Here is a 15,704-nt window from a genome sequence, read left to right as displayed (position 1 = left end):
AACCTTGGTCTTTAAGGTACTAAGTTCTTGAGAGGAAATATGACTTATTTTCCTGGCTATCTGAAAACCCCTGATTAATAGTTTAAAAATATGTTGGTAAGTGGAGGGGAGGCCGAGGCAGCTTCTGAGCAGCCTGGCCATCCTAGCGAGGCATTTGGCATCTCTGGCCTTTTTTTCCTTAGTTTTTTCCCCTCCCAAACAACCAATTAACCAGTCAGTCAACATTAATTTATTAGGCTGTGTCTACAGTGGAGAAGTGAGAACAATCCCTGCCCTCAAGGAGCAGAGAGACAACATGTACATCACTAGGTACATGCGAGACACACAATGCAGATGGAAGGTTATCTCCGAGAAGGAGGCACTACTAGCATTGGGGGCCTGAGAAGAGTCTCTTATATGTCACAAGGGGCAGAGGGAAGGAGAGAACTCTAGGCATGAGGACTCCAGGGCAGAAGTGTGAAGGACAATGGCTCATGTAGCCATGGGAGGATCATAGTAAGCTCTTGGGCCCAAATTGGTGTGGACGTGGGCAGTAGGGAACACGTTGTTACCTCATTTTTAGCATAGCATGGATCTCATTTGGTCATTTGTGGCCTGCCTTTCAATTTCTTACTTAGGTAATGTGTTTGATACAGAGCTGCTTATATAGTCCATGTTGTCAATATTTGTCCTGATAAGAATATCCTCTCTTTAGAAACATAGAGCTACAGCCAAAGATTTTAAACAGTACACTCATTTAAATGTGGAAAAATTGGGACACTAATGCACTGTTGGTGGAGTTGTGAACTGATCCAACCATTCTGGAGAGCAATTTGGAACTATGCCTGAAAGGCTATAAAGCCATTAATATCCTTTGGTCCAACAATACCACTGCTAGATCTGTATCCCAAAGAGATCGTTAGATTAAACAAAAAGGAAAAAGACCTGCATGTACAAAAATATTTATAGCAGATCTTTTTATGGAGGCAAAGAATTGGAAACTGAGGGGATGTCTGTTAACTGAGGAACGGCTCAATCAGCTGCAGTGTATGATGCTAACGGAATATTATTGTGCTAAAAGAGATGGCGAGCCTGGAAAGACTTTCATGAATGGATGCCAAGTGAAGTGAGCAGAACCAGGAGAACACTGTGCGTGGTGGCAGCAGCACTGTGAGGAGGAGCAGCTCTGAAGGGTCCAGTGTTCCAGCAGCGTGACGGTCCTCACTGTTCTAAAGGATTCCTGGTGAAGGTGCTGGCCACCTCCGACAAAGAGTTGGTGGAGCCTGAAAGCAGATTGAAGCGTACTTGTTTACCTTTCTTTTTCTTGGGTCTCTCTTTCTTTCTTCCTGGGCTGCTCTGTGTTTTTGTTCACACCATGACTAACGTGGAAGTACATTTGGCATGACTACGCATACACATCTTTGTCCAATTGCTTGCTTTCTCAAGGGAGCGCAGAGAATTTGGAACTCAAAATTTTAAAAAATGAATGATAGGAGTTGTCTTTACATGTAATTTCAAAAACAAATTTAAAAGAGTACGTTCTTTCAATTGTAGTTGAAAGAATTTTAGTTTATTATTTTCACTTTTCTTTGATGATTTTTTTCTTTTTTTTTGCATCACTCACTTCCTAGTCACATAAAAGTTGTTCTCCTGACTCTGCTTATTCTGCTGTACATCAGCACATCTGAATTCTTCAAAGGTATGATTTTTTTTTTTTTTACCATGCAGTGATATTCCATTGTAGTCATATACCACAATTCGGTCATCCATTCTCTAGTTCTTTGCTACTGTAAAAAGTGCTGGCAACAATATTGTATATTTGAGATCTTTTTTTCTGTCTTTGACCTCTTTGGGATCTACACCCCTGATGATGTCATTGGGTAAAAAGATCTATATAGTTCAGAGACTTTTTTGGTTTAATTCCCAATTGGTTTCCAGAATGGTCCAATCATTTCAAATCTCCATCAGCGTGTGCATTGAAAGACTTATTTCAAACAAATCCCCCCAATACAGAATGAATTCTAGGAAGTTCTGAAAGAAAACCATGAACTGACCTTCTCCAAAGCATTAATTTCCTGATTTTGTTGTTCCCAAGTAAACAGTGTAGATGTTTTTCTGGATGCTTTGGAGTTCTGTCTTTTTACTGGCTTGGGAACTGTTAACGTGGTATAGTATAGTAGGGAGAGCCCAGGAAGACCTGGTTTTGAGTCTTGCTTCTAACACCTATGAAATATGTAGGTAGACCTGAGCCTCAATTTTGTCATCTATTAAATGGGGATAAATCTATGCTGCCTCTCTCCCTTTCCCTTTGCACAGGTCATCCATGTCTGGAGTGCTCTCCCTCCTCATCTCTGCTTCTTGGAGTCCTCAGCTCATTCCCAGGCTTTGTTCAAGGACATCTCTCTGTCCCACCAAAAGTACTTTGCATTTTCTGGTGGGGTCCAGCTATGTGACTTTATTGGTATGGGAATTCCCTCCAGGGATACAGATCAGTTACTTATCTGTAACTCCAAGTCTTAGAAAGTTATTTGTGTCAGAGGCAGAGCTTGAACCCAGTTTTTCCTTATTCCACCATCACACATCTGCTTTGCCTGTATTTGGTATTTGCGTATCTGCCTGCATGTTATATGTAAGGAAATGTAAGGAAAATGTAAGGAAAGGGGCTATTTCATATTTACCTTTCTGTACCCAACAGCTGATTGTGGTGCCTTGCCCCCAGCATTTCAGAGTTGGAAGGGGTCTCCAGGTCCTTCTGGTTCAAACCATCCCTGCCGGAGCATCCCTACTGCAGCCGTTCATACTCCTTGGCTTGTAGACCTGTAGTGAGGGAGAACTGACTGCATTCACAGGCACAGCCCATGCCACCTGGAGACAGCTCTCATGGATAGGAAGTTTGCCCTGGCATCAAAGCAGACCCTCCTCCACTTCAATGCTCTGAGCTCAGGCAGAACAAATCTTTTCCCCCTTCCACATGACAGTTTTTCAAAACTTGAACATAGCTCTTTTGTCTCCCTACATCTTCTCATAAAGATGAGTTTGTGAGTAGGGGGACATAGAGTCAGAGGGGGACACAAGACAGTCAAAGACAGAGAAGAGAGGATGCATAGAAGTGGGTGACATATAGAGAGAGGTGGGGGATACAGGGAAATGAACAGAAAACAAGGAGAGAAAGAGGGAAGAGTACCCAGAAAGAGATGGGATGACAGGGAATGAGGGGTACAGAGAAGGAGGAGATGGAAAAAGACAAGCAGGACACACAGAGAGCCAAGGAGACACAGTTAAAAACTGGGAACTACAGACAGATAGAGGGGTGGGAAATTTAGAGAAATATGGAAGACACAGAGATGGATACAGAGAGGAAAGAGAAGTGAGAGAAGACAGAAGGGGGACATGGAAAGCAGAAATTGGGGGATGCAGAGGGATAAGGACAGATATGGGGGTCACAAAGAGATGAGAGAAGACAAGAGGGGAATACATAGAAAGCAGACAAAGTGGGGGTCACAGAGAACTATGAACATGGTGGAGAGAATATAAAATAGAATGAGAAACATTGACAGACTGGGAGACACAGAGAAAGACTATTCCACCAAAAGCCTTCTCTTCAGTGAGAGACCCAGACATTCATTGTTCATATCTGGGAACATGGTCCTCTTTTTGCACCTCTCACCTGGTATATTTTCGCTAACAGCTGGGTAGTGTAATTCAGCATCGGTCCCCTAGACTCATTCCTGATCATTGCATGGATTGCAACTGTTTTTCCTTTGTAGCTTAATCATTATGCAGTTTGTTCTGGTTCTGCTCACTTCATCCTGCATCAATTTATAATGGTACTCCCAGGTTTCTCTGAATCCATCTCTTTCCTCATTTCTTACAGCACAGTACTATTCCATTATATTCACATTCTACAATTTGTCCAGCCGTTCCCCAGCTGATGTTCACCCATTTTCTCCCCACTTCTTTGCTACAAGTGTTGGTAAAAATATTTTTATGCATGTAGATCTTTACCTATTTCTTTCATTTTGGATATCAGACCTTTATCAAAGAAATTTGCTATAAAGATTTTTCTCAGTTAACTCTGTCCTTTCAAATTCTTTTTAAAAATAGTGTATAAGAATAAAGTTTATTCTACTCTTATGTTCATGGATTCCCACTTTCCTGCCAAAATTGAAACAGAATCCCCCCTCTCCCCATACTCAAGGGAGTTCTTTCTGTTGCATTCATGTGCAGAACAGTCCCTGCCAGGCCACAGGCCACTAAAGGAAAAAGGACCTGCAGCATTCAGAGGTTCCACAATCTGGAGGAGTTCTGATTTGAGAGGGTCACCGACCCACTGCCAATCAGGGCCCTTAAAACTTTTATGTTAATTGTTCTGTACGTTCAGCATAGAAAGAATTCTGTGCCAGAAGCACCTCAGAACCATCCAGGCCCTTGGTTTTGAGTAAAGAAGCACATAATACCCCATTAGCTGTCTATCCTGGTAACTGTCTTTATACAATATCATTCCAATCTCTAGCTGCTAAGCAGGTTCATCCCCTTTTTGGAGGGATGGGGGTCACTGTTCAGCCTCAGCTCCTCCCTCTGTTTCTTCTTTTTTTTAAATTAAGTTTTTATTTTTTCCGAACAATGAAAATCTGTCTTCTCTTCCACTCATTCTTATCCCCCACTCCAGTTGAGAAATAAAGAAAAAAATGTTTCTTGTTAGAAACATGTAGTGTCAAGCCAAACAAATTTCCGTATTGACCATGTCCAAAAAAAAAAAATACATCTCAATTTGTTCTCTTGGATCTGCCACCTTTCTGTTAGGAAAGGGATAGTATGTTTCCTCACAAGTCCTCTGGAATTGTAGTTGGTCATTGTACTGATCAGAGTTCCAAATTCTTTCAAATCAAATTCTTGATTGTCTTTACTATAATGTTATTATGTAAATTGTTGTCCTGGTTCCGCTCACTTCATTCTGTATCAGTTCAGTGTTGCCAGATTTCTCTGAGACCATCCACTTCATCATTTTTTTTAAGTGCATAATAGTACTCTATCAGTCACGTACCATAACTTGTTCTGCCATTCCTCAATTAATAGCTCTCCTCAGTTTATAATTCTTTGCCACTGCAAAAAGAGCTGCACATATTTTTTACATCCTCAGAGTTTGTTTTACTGAGGACTAATCCTTCCCTTAATCTGTCCTCCCTTTTGTTCCACCCTCTCCTTTCTCATCTTTCCTGCTTGTTTCCCTGTTGAGTGAAATATATTTCAGTAGCCAACTGTTTGTGTGTAGTCTTTCCTTCTTTGACTAGTTCATATGAGAGTTTCAATGGTACCCAATCTCCCTCTCACTTTCTCTTTGTTCGTATATGCTTCTAGTTTGAACCCTGCTTATGTGAGATCATTTTCCTCATCCTTCCTCTTTTTTCTCTCTTATCCCCCAGTATGTACCTTTTCTCCTCCTTTTCTGTTCTTTTAAGATCATCAGAACATAAGGCCCTTTAACTGGATTCTGTCTGTGATTCTTGATGATTGAGTTCTGAGAGGACACATCTCTCATTTCTCCATATTAAGTTGTAAGCAGTTTATCCCTGTTTAATCTCTTATGATTGTGTACTTATGTTTACTTTTTTATGTTTCTCTCGACTTCTGTGTTTATATTTTAAAGTTTTTATGTAGTTCTTGTGTTTTTATTAGGGATGCTTGGGAGGTCCTCCGTTTCATTAAAGATCCATTTTCCCCCCTACGGTTTTTCCTGATTAAGTTGTTCTTGATCATATACTGTCTTTTGCCTTTCTAGAATATTGTATTCTGAGCTCTCCACTCTTTTATATTGGTGACTTTTAAATAATTCATGACTCCTTGGTAGCTGAATTCTTTCTTTTTGGCTTCTGGCAATATTTTTTCTTTGACCTGGAAGCTCTGAATTTTGATTATGATGTTACCAGTAGTTTTCATTTTGGGAATTCTTTCAGGAGGAGATTGATAGATTCTTTTTGTTTTTATGTTGCCCTCTGGTTCTAAGAGATCTGGACAGTTTTCTTTTGCAGTTTCTTAAAATCTGATGCTCTCTTTCTTCCTTCTGCTTAGATCCAGTCATGGTGCCCTAGTTTATGTCTGGGGCCTCCATCCTGCCCTAGTGCACACCCTCTCCCTGAACCCTTAGAATGCTCTGGCCAGACATCTTTCCAGTTCTGCAGACCTTTCTGTCTGTCTTCTTATGCTCATTTGGGCTGGAAAAATGATTCAATGTGAGTCTTTTTTTCTTGAATTTTCCATCAGAATTTGTTCTGGTGAATTTTTTAGATCTGTTTGGAGGAATTCTAGGGGAGATGGGGGAAGCCCTCTGTACTGCTTTCTACTCTCTGCCATCTTGGTTTCTGGACAAGTCTTTGGTAGCTTGACTAATATGGCATTGAATTTGTAAATTAATTTAGGTAGCATTATCATTTTTATTATATTATCATGAATCAGTCATAAGCAATTAATCTCTCCAATTATTTTTTTTTCTGCAAAGAGTGTTTTGTAACAAAAAAAAGTGTTTTATAGTTATATTCATAAAACTCTTGCATGTGGCTTGGTAGATAAATCCCAGCAATTTTATATATTCTGTATGAGTTTTTTTGCACATAATAATATTTATTTTTTAACATTCATTTTAAAAATACTAAGTTTCAAATTCTCCCCTTTCCTCTCTTCTCCTCCTCCCCACCCTTGAGAAGGCAAGCAATATGACATAGGTTATAGATGTGAAGTCATACAAAACATATTTCTGCATGAATCATGTTGCAAAAATAAAACATACAATAAAAACCAAAAAACCTAAAGGAAATGAAAAAGTATGCTTCACTTTGCATCCAGAGTTCAATAGTTCTCTCTCTGGAGGTGAAGACCATTTTTCATCATGTGGCCTTTAGAATTGTCTTGAAGCAGAATTGTCTTGATTAGAGCAGCTAAGTCTTTCACATTTGTATATTGCTACAATGTTGCTGTTACTGTATACAGTGTTCTCCTGGTTCTGCTCACTTCACTTTGCATCAGTTCATATGAGTCTTCTAGGTTTTTCTGAAACCATCCTGTTTGTCATTTCTTATAGCACAGTAATATTCCATTACAATCGTCCAGCAACTTATTCAGTCATTTCTCAATTGATGAGCACCTCCTCAATTTCCAATTCTTTGCCACCGTAAAAAGAACTGCTATAAATATTTTTGTACATGTAGGTTCTTTTCTCTTTTCTTGGGATACAGACTTAGTAGTGGTATTGCGGGTTCAAAGAGAATGCAGTTTTATAGCTATTTGAACGGAGTTCCAAATTGTTTTTCAGAGTGATTCAACCAGTTCACATCTCTACCAACAGTGCATTAGTGTACCTATCTTTCCACCTACCCTCCAGCATTTGTCCTATTCCTTTTCTGTCATGTTTAGCCAATCTTCTGGGTATAAGATGATACCTAAGGGTTTTTTGAATTTGTATTTCTCTAATAAATAACAATTTAGGGCATTTTTTTAATGTGACCATCGATAGTTTTGCTTTCTTCTTCTGAAAGTTGCCTCTTCATATCCTTTGATCATTTATCAGTTGAGGAGCGGCTCTTATTTTATATAAATTTGGCTCCATTTTCTCAAGATGTTTGAGAAATGAAGCCTTTATCAGAGGAACTTGCTTTAAAAATTTCCCCTCAGTTTCCTGCTTTCCTTCTAATTTTAGCTACATTGGTTTTGTTTGTGCAAAACCTTTTTCATTTCGTGTAGTCACAATTTTGGCAGCTGGGTGGTGCAGTGGATAGAGCACAGTACTTGTGTGTCTGTATACTTGTAGCCATGTGCCTGCTGTCTATCATATCATGATAGAGAAAACATTGTAATTAAGGCTTTTGATTAGTTGATTTTAATAAGAGATTCAGAAGTGATGTCCAGAAAAAGGAGCTTTGGTCTAGGTAGTCCTGGGGATTCAAAATTGCAGAGATTCTGAGTGGAGCAATCAGTAGTGATGGTCATGTGACCACCCAGGTCTTCTGACTCCAAATCTCGCAAATCCAAATCCACTTCCTGGGCAATAGTGCTTAATAAGGTGGCTGGAATGTCAGGTTGGGAAGGGCTTTCAACATCAAACAGGTGTTAATGTTTGTGGCTTATATTGGTAGCATGTAGGGAGCCACTGGGGTTTATTGAGGAGGGAAGGAGGTGATGCCCTGATCTGTAGAGAATCTCTGTGAGCTGGGTGACCTGATATAGAGAGGCAGCTTTGGGGGTGGAAAGAAGGGCACTGATGAGAGAGATGTTCTCGAGGTAGGAAAGACAAGATTTGACCTTACTACAATAGTGAGCCTGGGGGGTGAAGCCCTTGCAGAAATAGGAAAATTATGAAGAGGAATAGATGTGAGGGCAAAAAGTAATGAATTCTCTTTTGAACATCTGTGTCAGCCCTCTGCCTTCTAGCTTCCTGGTCAACTTTTCAAACCAACTCCATTGTGTCTTGTGCAATTCTGATTTTGTCTTTGGCCCTTGAACCTCTTGTTACATTTTTTTATCCCTACTTATCCCTTTTCAAACCAAAGCCCTGCATCCTTACCTTCCTTTGTTCTTGCTTATGTGCTGCTGAATACTAATGGAGGAAGTCACATAACTGTGCTTACTGGGTCCATGTAAGTTATGTTATGTCTGACAAATATGTTGAATACAGAAAAGCATCAAAAGACTTAAATGAAGTGATGCGAAGTAAAGTTAGCAGAGCCAAAGTAACAATATACACAGTGACTACAACAATGGAAATGGAAAGAAAAATCTCCAAGAAACAATCTAAAGTGAATCTGGAAAATTATAAAAATAGCATGGCTCAAGGAAGATATATGAGATATGAGTAGATGTCTCTTCTCACTCCTTTTTTTTCCAGAGGTGGGGCAAGGGAATACATGGGTGTGGAATGTTGATTTTTTTCCCCCATGTTTTGATAGGTATTGTTGATTTTTTTCTCTTCCTCTTTATTTCAAAAAATTATAATAATGAGTGGCTCAAAGTGAGAGTGAGAGGAGAAATATGGGAATAATTTAGGCAATGTAAAAACAACAGATCAATAAAAACTTACTTAAAACATTAAAAAAACCCTTTATTTCATTAAATATTTCTCAATTACATGTAAAAAAATTTTGAATAATCACTTAATTTTTGAGTTACATATTTTTTTACTCTTCTTGAGAAGGCAAGCAATTTGACATCAGTTTTCTCCTGGTTCTGCTTACTTCACTTTGTATCAGTTCATATAAGTCTCTCCAGTTTTTCTGAAACCATCCTATTCATTTCTTATAGCACAATAATATTCCATCACAATCATAAACCCCAACTTGTTCAGCCATTCCCCAATTGATAGGCATCCCCGCTATTTCCAATTCTTCACCACCATAAAAAGAGCTTCTGTAAATATTTTTGTATTAAAACAGTGTTTTTTAATTTTTTTTTTAATGTTCTACAATCACTACCATAAAACTTAGATTTCCCTCCCCACCTACTCTCCATTACCCCCCTCCCTCCCCAAGACGGCGCACAATTCCATATAGGATCTACATATACTTTCCTACGTTTTCACTGTAGTCATGCTATGTAGACGAACTAAAATAAATGGAAAAAATCATATAACAAATCAAAACATAATACACACACACACACACACACACACACACACACACACAAACACAAACATGATCTGCTACATTCTGCAAATGAATTCCATAGTTCTTTCTCTGAGTGTGGAAGGCATTTTGCCTTAGAAGACCATTGGGAATTTTTTTTTTTTTAAGTTCTTGTGTTGTTAGGAAGTTCCAAGTCTACCAGAAAAAACTCTCACACACTGTGGTTGTTGCTGTGCACAGAGTTCTCCTGGTTCTGCTCCTTTCACTCAGCATCAGATCATACAAGTCCTTCCAGGCCTTTCTGAAGTCTTCTCGTTCATCATTTCTTATGGTGCAATAGTACTCCATTAACATTCATATACCATAATTTATTCAACCATTCCCCAACTGAAGGGCATCCCCTTGATTTCCAGTTTTTGGCCACCACAATGAGTGCTGCTGTAAATATTTTTGTACATGTGGGACCCTTTCCCATTTTTATGATCTCTTGGGCATACAGACCTACTAGCAATATTGCTGGGTCAAAGGGCATGCACATTTTTGTAGCCCTTTGGGCATAGTTCCAAATTGCTCTCCAGAATGGTTGGATGAGCTCACAGATGCACCAACAATGAATTAGTATTCCAACTCTCCCACATCCTCTCCAACATTTATCATTTTCCTGTTCTGTCATGTTTGCCAATCTAGCAGGTGTGATGTGGTACCTCAGAGTTGTTTTGATTTGCATTAAAACAGTTTTTAAAAATTATGTTTTTTCATCTTAATTGGGTCTTGACTGCATGTACATCAATCCTTTTACTCTTTCCTGATAATTCTCTGTTGTCATCCCCACTGTGGCTATTCCAAACCTTCCTTTATTCTTTAAGTTACCCAGACCACCACCTTTTCTTTCCCTTTCAGCAGAGGACCTTGCTTCATACTTCCCTAACAACTGAGTGCCTTTGTTGTGAGTCTGCTCTGCTCCCCAATTCCATATTTCACATTACCTCCATGTCATCCCTCACCCCCTCTTCCTCAGCTCTAGATGCATGAAGAGGTGACCTTTCTCTTTTCCATCACCATCCTCTTTACTTGTTCCCCAGCTCCCATCCCTTCTGGTCTCTCCAGATACTTAACCCTTCAGTCATTCTCTTTTCTCCCTAATTTTCAATCTTTCCTTCTCTACTGGTTTTTCCCCTCCTGACTTTTAAATGCCCAGATCTTCCCCAACTTTAAAAACCTTCACTTGATTTTTCCATCTTCTCAAGCTATCATCTTGTATCTCTCCTCCCTTTCACAGCCAAACTCCTTCCAAAAACTGTCTATACTTGTTGCCTCCACTTTTGAAACTCTTATTTACTTCTCAGTTCTTGCCATGGGGCTTCCATTCCCACCACTCAACCAGTACTGCCCTTTCCAAGGTCACCAGCAATTCCTTTATTGTTAAATCCAGTGGTGGCCTGAAACTTACCTAGTCTCTGCAGTTTTTGACAGTGTTGATCATCCCCTCCTTCCGAATACTTTCTTTCCTGGGTTTTCATGACATTGATGTTATAATTCTGTTCCTAGCTGTCTAACCAGTCTTTACAGGGCTCTTCTGCAGGACCATTATCTGAGTCTCTCCTTTACTCCCCTCCTCTCCCTTCCTTTCTCTTGATGATCTCTGTATCTCCTATTATTTCCATTATCGGCTCTAGTTTGATGACTCCCAAATCTATGCCATGTTTTATCTGTCTCTTGAATTCCAGCATATGCCTTCAGTTGCTTGCTGGATGTCTCTTTCTAAGATGTCCCATGGGCATCTCAACCCAAGATATCCAAAACAGACCTCATTATCTTTTCTTCCAAATGCACTCTTCCTCCTACCTGTCTTATTGTTGAGGGAAATGCCATTCTTCCAGTCTCCCAAGTTTACTACCTAAATACCCTCATTGACTCTTCCCTTTGATAAGATTATGGTTAATCCTGTATCATTTTCTTATTGATCCTATTTACAGTTACTTGATTTCTGTCCTGTAACTACTTTAGCCATGGTTCTTTGTCTCTGAACTTGATTCAAAGATTTAGTTGGCCTGTGTTAAGTTAAAAAAGCCAGCTCTTCTTGCTTCAAGGAATTTAACTGACCTTGGAAAATGTATATAAGTACAAGGGAGTTTGGGCATGAGATCTTTGTTCCACCAAGCTATCCTTTGAGTATGTCTGGTTTGCCCAAAAGTCTGAGATGTTCTATTGCCCCTGGCCCCAGACAATAAGCACTTCTTAGTCTCATGAGAGAGGAACAGGGGCTGTTGCTAGCTGACATTACCAAATTTCCAACCAGTCATATTCCCTGTGCCTCAACTCTGTGACCAATCACGTTGCCCCTAATCTCATGAGGTCATCTATCCTGTTTTGTTCTTTGTTCCATACTCCCTAAAATCTATAAAAGGAGAGGTGTCCTTTTGTTCAGGTTTTTGGCATTAATGAAGGCAATCCATTGACTCACTGATTAACAGACAGCATGCGTCTGCTAATAAATACTCTTTTGCATGGAGATTTGCCTCAGTTTACCTGTTTGTTAAATTCCAGTGGTAGCACCTTTTATCCCCAACCCACATATCCAGGCAGTTGCTAAATAATAATTCTCACATCTGTTCCCTCCCTTTATTCACACCACAACTGCCCTAGTTCAAACCCTTATTATTAATGAAATAGCCTACTAACTGGTCTGCCTGCCTCGAGTCTCTCCATTTCCAATTTATCTTCCACATAGCTGCTAGACACATATATATCTGTATATATCTCTCTCTGTGTGTATGTAGGTATATGTTGCAGATCTGACCATATCACTCCTCTGCTCAGGAATCTTCACTTGCCTCTCTACCTCCTCTCCCCTCTCCCCCCCATCCCCAATTGCCTTTAGTGTAAAACACAATTCTTCTATTTGATATTTAAAGTACTTCCCAGTGTGGCTCTAGTCTGTCCATCCAGGCTGATCACATTTTTACCTCCCTCTTTCCCAAGATGGGAGTTGTTAGTGTGCTGGCCTACAAGTGGACATTGTAGAGAAAACAGACAGATGGAGGACCCTAAGATGGCTGAGAGGGCTTTTCCCACAGGTTGTAGGGTGAGCATCTTATTCTTTCTAGATGCCTGTTTCTCTTGCGTAATAATTAGGGATATGTGGTCATGATTTTTTTTTACAATTTTTTCTTGACTTGCCCATTTTTCTCACTTGTAGCAATTTCAGATTAAGGCATCTTGGTATGAAGAAGAAGGGACTGCTTCTCCTCAGAGAAAGGAATCCAGGGCTGCTCCATCCAAGATCTCTGAGCCCCCAGTTCTGTGTGACCTGGGGTTTATAAGGCCATGCCATAGCCACACTTCCATATTTTGCCAGACTTGCCACAGGCTGCAACAATTTTCACCGTCCCAGTCGTCTTTGGGGATCAGACTTTTTAAAGGGGCTCTCAGCTCCTTGGCCAGTGTAAAATAGAACTATTCAAGTTGACATTCTAATGGTTGGTCTTACCTCCTTATTTTTTGCCCTTAGTGGGCATCAAGAATTTTGGATCATTATTCTGAAAGTAAATAGAATTGAACTGTAACCAGTCAATTTCTAGGTTTCATTTAGGATTCTGATTCTTTCTTAGCAACAGTCTCCACCACCAGAATGTTCTTTTTGAAAAGACTCTTGCCTGGAACTACATGGCTTCACTGCCAGCATTTCTTTCTGAAATATCCCTTCTGGGTGATGCTTAACATAACTTTAAAAAACAAGTAATCAGAGCAGCACTTGGAGGCCTCTACATCTGTCTGTTTGATGAAAGATTAAATATCGGTGACCCTTTGAATCTCCAGATAGACTGCTGAAGGTGTTCAGGGAATGTGAAAAGAATCTCTTGGAGGCATTGATATCATTTCAGGTACATAGAGATGTCTCCTTGGCCACTGGGCACAAGTCACCAAAAGCCAGTTAATCTTACTCTAAAACAGTTGCTTGGCTGTGCTTCCTTCTGTTGGTTCCTAGTGCAAGCCTGGAGAGTAGCTTTAGCACCAAGCTGCTGGAATCCCTGGTAGGCTGGAGTGACATATCAACTCTGATGAGCAGCGCTGCTCATCCAAAGAATAGGGCACTGATGAAAGGTGAACACAAAGCTTGGATTTGATGAACTTGATTCCCCTCACCAAGTATTCTCAGATCTGTCTTGGACTGAAAGGATCATCAGTCTCTGTCTTCCAGAGAGTTCTGTGACCCAGCAGGATCTGGTCAGATCTGTGGGCAATGAAATAGGCCTTTGGCTGCATTCAGAACAACAGCTGCCAAGGGCCTGACCAGATTCTCTTGTTTAGTTATGGCATTGTTTAAAACAAGCAGACCATTGTTGTCTGAGTCTTAGAAAACTTTTTGTACCAAAGATTATAGTACAACAAAAATCACCAATTTGTAAATAATTGGGATAAAGGCAGATACAAATTAGTGACGAGTCTGAATCAGGATATTTGAAAAGAATTGTAGGTTTATTTTTAGTAGTTCTAGTAGCTGGGAGTACAGTAGCAAAGGTTTACACATAGAGAACCCAGTCTTTTGAATAGACACTAATTTAAAACTAAATTAATTTAATTTAAAATTAAAAATGTTAATTCACAATCAAGGATATAAATGAGTTCTTCAGAAGAATTTGGAGATGGCTTCTTACTTATATAGTTAAAACATTATCTTTTCAATCTTGCTTATTTTCATAATTTTCATAACACATTTTCCCTAAAGATTGCAGAAGTCAACATTAGACTATCTCCTGTCCTAATCAGAATTTTACCTCAAAGGATCTGAGGGGTGTGTGTGTGTGTGTGTGTGTGTGTGTGTGTGTGTGTGTGTGTGTGTGTGTGTGTGTGTGTGTGTGTCTGTGTCTGTGTCTGTGTGTCTGTGTGTGTGTGTGTGTCTGTGTGTCTGTGTGTGTGTGTCTGTGTGTGTGTGTCTGTGTGCCTGTGTGTGTCTGTGTGTCTGTGTGTGTGTGTGTCTGTGTGTGTCTGTGTGTGTGTGTCTGTGTGTGTGTGTCTGTGTGTGTGTGTCTGTGTGTCTGTGTGTCTGTGTGTGTGTGTGTGTCTGTGTGTGTGTGTCTGTGTGTCTGTGTGTGTGTGTGTCTGTGTGTGTGTGTGTCTGTGTGTGTGTGTGTGTCTGTGTGTGTGTGTGTGTGTGTGTGTGTGTGTGTGTGTGTGTGTGTGTGTGTTTTAGCAAGTTTGGAAAAAGATTTGAGCTGCATTTTAAACTCTTAGGAACAGTAATGTAGAATATAAAGCAGCGTTTGAGCCGTGATCATGGACCAGCCTTCTGAGAAACCTGTGGTGCCTCGAATAGCTTTTGTTAAAATGGACCATCCCACATAGAAAATTTAGAAATAGTATTCTGCTATGTCTCTAGTAGGCTGAACAAGGAGAAGGATCTTATAGCTCAGTGGAGTCAGCCCAAATGGGGGCCCTCTCAGCCATATTTCAGGATCCCTGTGGACTACATAGTAATTTAGTTTTAAAATATTATCTTATCTATGCTCCATCTATTTATTCATTCACTCATTTATTTCTGTACATTTCTTGGTTTACTAAATACTTCTTGTTACCTTTTAATCTGGTTCAGGCCAAACTTGCTGCTGTGAGTTTGTCACCTCAGATATAGCTAATGATAAGATGTAGCCAACACTCACTCTTCCCAAGTCCCCTTGAGTCTGGGTGATGACAGCCAGCCTTGCTGCAGCAATAATGACACCCAGTCAAACCTTTCAAAACATCTGGGCAGCCATGCTGATGAATGAAAATGGGAGGCTTTATTTCAAGAGATCTTGTAGGAAGAACAGCAGACTTGAAGTTGGCAAACCTGGGCTTAGGCCAGCCTCTTGGCCTTCTTAACTGGGAGCCCCTGGTGTGTCACAGCATGGTGACCTCCATCTTGTTGTGGGGAAGGTAGAAAAATGGCCCGTGTTTTCCTTAGCCTCAGACGATGGTGCTTGTCATAGGTCATAGGTCACAGTTCAGGAGACTTGGTAGTTGTCCCTGTACTTCCCTTCCAGCAACCCCATAGGTTTGAATATAGAACTGGAAGTAGGTATTGCAAGCATTGTTATTCCCATTTTACAGCTGGACTGGCCACACTGGGAGCTTACC

The 15,704-nt window shown here is 40.2% G+C and overlaps 1 protein-coding gene across 7 annotated transcripts in view; it reads left to right on the top strand.

The window, feature by feature from the left end:
- PPP6R2 (protein phosphatase 6 regulatory subunit 2) overlaps positions 1-15,704 on the top strand; it is a 136,260-nt gene that overhangs the window by 29,848 nt on the left and 90,708 nt on the right. Inside the window, exon 1 of one of the 7 annotated variants that reach the window (XM_072596448.1) lies at positions 13,221-13,471. The exons of the other annotated variants lie outside the window; for them this stretch is intronic. The gene's annotated coding sequence lies outside the window, so the exon portion shown is untranslated. Of the gene's footprint in view, positions 1-13,220; positions 13,472-15,704 lie in introns of those variants that run through there. 7 annotated transcript variants of the gene reach the window in all.

This window comes from Notamacropus eugenii, chromosome 3, assembly GCF_028372415.1.
Source record: "Notamacropus eugenii isolate mMacEug1 chromosome 3, mMacEug1.pri_v2, whole genome shotgun sequence".
Classification (NCBI taxonomy): domain Eukaryota; kingdom Metazoa; phylum Chordata; class Mammalia; order Diprotodontia; family Macropodidae; genus Notamacropus; species Notamacropus eugenii.
The sequence above is the reverse complement of the archived record's forward strand: the minus strand, read 5'-3'. Positions and strand labels throughout refer to the sequence as shown.